Below are 5559 nucleotides of genomic sequence, written 5' to 3'. Positions count from 1 at the left end.
GAAATGCTATGATATGAATGATTTGCTATGATGTGTGATGCGGGTTCATGTGTGCCCACATGAACCATATGATGCTAATGTTTATGTGATGTGTACTGTTTTTCAGAAAACAGGATGAGAGGAACTCGTCGATCAGCAAGATTGACTGGAGTACCACCTGAGGATGAGGGCACGAGCGCCCGTCCTCCAGCATTGCCTAGGGCAATGTCTAGTAGGTCTAGCCGAGAAAGAGCAGTAAGAGACCCTAGAAGGTCTTTGGATCTGGGTAGAAGCATATCAGTAAGAGGAACAGTTCAGGGAGGAGCGCCAGAGGATATGGGGGATGATATGGATGTAGAGCAGAGGAGGGATGGCAGTTTGGGAGTTAGCATGTCAGAAGAGGGAGTGGGAGAATCCCAGGGAGGCACTCAGGCCTCGGGATTTGTTCAGCCACCATACTACCCACCCTTCTCACAAAACCCTGGGTATTCGATGGGAGGCACATCGGACTACCACAGCTTTAGCCCTTATCCCACACAGATGCCATACCCACCTTATTATCCACCATATTCACAATACCCAATGTATCCACCTCCACCTTACTATCCAAATCCAGCAAACCCTACCCCAGGGGATGCTGCACCTCCTCCTCCTCCAGCAGAACCAGCAGCCCCGGTTACCCAACCTCCTAGACCTAGCTCAGCCAGTGGGAGCAAGGCCAAGATGACTGACTACATGAAGTTGGGTGCTCCCCAGTATGAAAAAGGGGATGACCCGTTTGTGTATCTGGAGAGGGTCAAGGTGATCACAGATGAGATTGGGGCTGATGATAGTAGAGCCATTCAGATGGCTGGGTTCACACTTAAGTGCAAAAAGGCACGAGAGTGGTTCAAGAATTATGTGAACCCAAAAGTGGATAGCATGTCTTGGGAGGAGTTTGCAAATGAGTTTCCAGGATGGGCTTTCCCTGATAGTTCAAGGGAGCTGAAGATGATAGAGTTTGAACAGTTGAGGCAGACTGATGAGATGGGTGTAGAGGAGTTCACAGACAGATTTTTGGAGTTGTTGCCATTTGCAAGGCAAAACCTTGATTCAGACCAGAAAAGGTCAAGGAGGTATATCATGAAACTCCACTCCAGATATTCCTCCTTGATCCAGTCAGCAGATAGGGAGAGCTTCCATGCCATAGTGGATATGGCCCGAAAAATGGAGGCCAGTGCCATCGTTCAGGAGACAGTTAAACAGTCAGTGGCACAACCTTCTGGTTCTAAGACCCCAGGCTCTTCTTCAATGAGTGCAGCAACTTCAGGTAGCAAGAAGTGGGACAGAGGTCCCAGGAAGTCTAAGAAGAACAAGTTCTGGAACAAGGTTAAGTCCAGTCTGGGACTAGGGAGTGGCTCAAGCTCTGGTGCGGATAATGCAGTTTGTGCAAGGTGTGGTAAGCCACACAGAGGAGTATGTCGGTTTGGGATGATAGCCTGTTACAGATGTGGTCAGGAGGGGCATATGTCTCGAGATTGTCCAAGAGCAGCCCCGATGGCACAGTCCCAGCAGACAGCTTCAGGTAGTGTAGTGCAGCCAGCAGCTCCAGCCATGACACAGGCCAGTGGCAGAGGCAGAGGGAGAGGGGCAGCCTCTTCTTCAACGGGTTTCAGAGGTGAAGGTCCATCAGCTCTAGCACGGATCTTCACGATGACACAGCAGGAGGCAGATGCATCTAACACCGTGGTGGCAGGTAACTTAGTCATTGGTTGTTCAGATGTGTATGCCTTGATGGACCCTGGTGCATCTCATTCTTTTGTTACACCAAGAGCCGTCCAGAGGTTAGGGTTGATGATCTCTGAGTTAGAGTGTCCTCTCTGGGTCAGTGGACCCAAGTGTGATCCATCAGTGGCAGAGTCAGTCTGCCAGTGTAGTCCTGTGTTTGTTGAGGGAAGATGCTTGTCCGCCGACCTTGTGGTTCTAGACTTGACAAATTTTGACGTCATTCTAGGGATGGACTGGTTATCTACCCATGGTGCTACCTTGGACTGCAGGGACAAGGTAGTCAGGTTCAGAGGTCAGGATGGGTCAGAGGTTGTCTTCAGAGGAGACAGGAGGGGTACACCTAGAGGTCTGATATCAGCACTTCAGGCTCGTAGGTTGCTTAGGAGGGGATGTCAGGGGTATTTGGCTCATGTGAGAGAGCTTAGCAGTCAGGTTAGAGAGCCCGCCTCGGTGCCAGTGGTTAGAGAGTTTCTAGACGTCTTCCCAGACGAGCTGCCAGGTTTACCACCTGCTAGGGAGATAGAGTTCGAGATAGAATTGATGCCTGGAACCCGACCGATCTCTATCCCTCCCTACAGGATGGCGCCAGCAGAATTGAAAGAGTTGAAAGAGTAGTTACAGGAGCTGGTAGACAAGGGCTTCATCCGACCGAGTACCTCACCCTGGGGTGCTCCAGTCTTGTTTGTCAGAAAGAAGGATGGATCCCTTAGACTTTGTATCGACTACAGACAGTTGAACAAAGTCACTACCAAGAACAAGTACCCTTTGCCAAGGATCGACGATCTATTCGACCAGCTAGCAGGAGCGGGATGTTTCTCCAAAATAGATCTGAGATCTGGGTACCATCAGCTGAGGATCAGAGATGAGGATGTGCCAAAGACAGCTTTCAGGACCATATATTGGCATTTTGAGTTCCTTGTAATGCCGTTCGGGTTAACTAACGCCCCTACAGCATTCATGGACCTCATGAACAGAGTGTTTAGTCAGTACCTGGATCACTTTGTTATTGTCTTCATAGATGATATCTTGGTGTATTCCAGGAATGCAGAGGAGCATGCCCATCATCTGCGGTTGGTTTTGCAGACTTTGAGGGAACATGGCTTGTATGCCAAGTTCTCTAAGTGTGAGTTCTGGCTGAGGAGCATTTCGTTCTTGGGGCATGTAGTGACAGAAAATGGGATAGAGGTGGACCCCAAGAAGACAGAAACTGTGGCTAACTGGCCTAGACCCACTTCAGTGACGGAGATCAGGAGTTTCTTGGGTTTGGCAGGTTACTACAGGAGGTTCGTTCAGGACTTCTCGAAAATAGCAGCTCCTCTGACCAGACTAACCAGGAAGAATCAGAAGTTTCTGTGGACCGACCAGTGCGAAGAGAGTTTCAAAGAGCTTAAGAAGAGGTTGACTTCAGCAACAGTTTTAGCTCTGCCATCTAGTGATGAGGACTTTACAGTCTTTTGTGATGCGTCCCGTGTGGGACTGGGTTGTGTACTAATGCAGAATGAGAGGGTGATTGCTTATGCTTCTAGGCAGCTGAAGAAGCATGAGTTGAATTACCCCACACATGACCTTGAGATGGCAGCAGTAATCTTTGCACTCAAGATGTGGAGGCACTACCTCTATGGGGTAAAATGTGAGATCTTCATGGATCATAAAAATCTGCAATACATCATGAGTCAAAGAGACTTGAACTTGAGACAGAGGAGATGGGTGGAGCTGTTGAGTGACTATGATTGCAATATTCAGTATCATCCGGGTAAGGCGAATGTCGTGGCAGACGCCCTAAGCCGGAAGTCACTAGGCAGTCTATCCCACATCACGGCAGAGAGGAGACCAGTGGTGAAGGAGTTTTACAAGCTCATGGATGAAGGTCTACAGTTGGAGTTGTCTGGTACCGGTGCTTTAGTGGCCCAAATGAGAGTGACACCTGTGTTTCTGGAGCAAGTGGCTCAGAAACAGCATGAGGACCCAGAGTTAGTGAAGATTGCCAGGACTGTTCAGTCAGGCAAGGACAGTGAGTTCAGATTTGACAATAAGGGGATCCTCCGCTATGGGAGTCGATTGTGTGTACCAGATGACATAGGGCTAAAAGGAGACATTATGAGGGAGGCTCATAATGCAAGATACAGCGTTCACTCCGGAGCCACCAAGATGTATCAAGATTTGAAGAAGGTTTATTGGTGGCCAGCGATGAAGAAAGAAGTGGCACAGTTTGTGTCAGCCTGCGAAGTGTGTCAGAGGGTGAAGCTGGAACATCAGAAGCCGGCTGGAATGCTTAACCCGCTACCTATTCCAGAGTGGAAATGGGAGAATATAGCTATGGACTTAGTAGTGGGGTTACCGGCGGCATCCAACAGATTGGACTCCATATGGGTGATTGTGGACAGACTCACCAAATCTGCTCACTTCATCCCTGTCAGGAGTGGCCACTCTGTGGACAAGTTGGCGCAGGTATATGTGGAATAAGATCGTCAGGCTGCATGGGGTTCCGGTTTCGATAGTGTCGGATAGAGGGCCCCAGTTCACCTCCAAGTTTTGACGGAGTCTGCAGAATGCCATGGGTACTAGATTGGGTTTCAGTACTGCCTTCCACCCCCAGACGGACGGACAGTCCGAAAGGACCATCCAGACTATCGAGGATATGCTCAGAATGTGTGTGCTGGACTTTGGCGGTTCTTGGAGGCAACATCTACCTTTGGTGGAGTTTGCCTACAATAACAGCCATCATGCTAGCATCGGGATGGCTCCATATGAAGCTTTATATGGGAGGAAGTGCAGGTCACCTGTTTGCTGGGAGGAAGTTGGAGAAAAGGCCTTGGCAGGGCCTGAGCTAGTAGAGATCACCAGCAGGGTGGTACCCATAATCAGAGAGAGAATCAAGACTGCTGCAAGCAGACAGAAGAGTTATGCGGACATCCGCAGAAGACAGGTACAGTTTCAGGAGGGAGATCTGGCATTGCTCAAGGTGTCTCCAATGAAAGGAGTGGTTCGCTTTGGGAAGAAAGGTAAACTAGCTCCGCGATACATCGGACCCTTTGAAATCTTGCAGAAGATTGGGAATGTGTCGTACAAGCTAGATTTGCCTGCTTCAATGGCAAGAATCCATCCGGTTTTCCATGTTTCAATGTTGAGGAAATTTGTGTCAGATCCGGGCAAGGTTCTTAGTGAGCCTGATGTGGAGATCCAAGAGGATCTCACCTATGTTGAGCAGCCAGTGCGGATCATAGACACCCAGATCAGAAAGCTGAGAAACAAGGAAATCCCGATGGTGAAAGTCCTGTGGAACCACCACAATATGGAAGAGTGCACCTGGGAGACACGGGAGTCCATGCTCCAGCAATACCCTTATCTTTTCTAAGGTTAGTTTCTTATATGTTTCATGTGTTTTATGTGTATGATATGTTGTATGCCATGCTATGTGCTAGTTGAGGAACATTCGGGGACGAATGTTCTTAAGGGGGGAGAATGTAATACCCGGCTAGACTCCGGTATCGGAATTCCTACCGTCCGGTGGAATCTCGGATGTCGGAGACCTCTAGATGGGTAAAACCATGTTTTCATGAAATGTTTTAATGTTTTTGATGATTTTAAGTAAAAAGGAAATGAGTTTTTGAATAAAAACAACCTTAGAAGAAAGCTCAGGTTCGACCGCCGAAACTTAAAGTTCGGCCGCCGAACATGCATGCATTTCGGGTCAGCCTTAGGCCCCCGAAGGCATAAGTGAGGGGAGCCCAGGTTCGGCCGCCGAACCTCAAGTTCGGCCGCCGAACATGGCATGCATGCGGAGGCACATTCGGCCCCCGAACGTGGCCTGGA

Source organism: Manihot esculenta, chromosome 10, assembly GCF_001659605.2.
Source record: "Manihot esculenta cultivar AM560-2 chromosome 10, M.esculenta_v8, whole genome shotgun sequence".
NCBI classification, from domain to species: domain Eukaryota; kingdom Viridiplantae; phylum Streptophyta; class Magnoliopsida; order Malpighiales; family Euphorbiaceae; genus Manihot; species Manihot esculenta.
The sequence above is the reverse complement of the archived record's forward strand: the minus strand, read 5'-3'. Positions refer to the sequence as shown.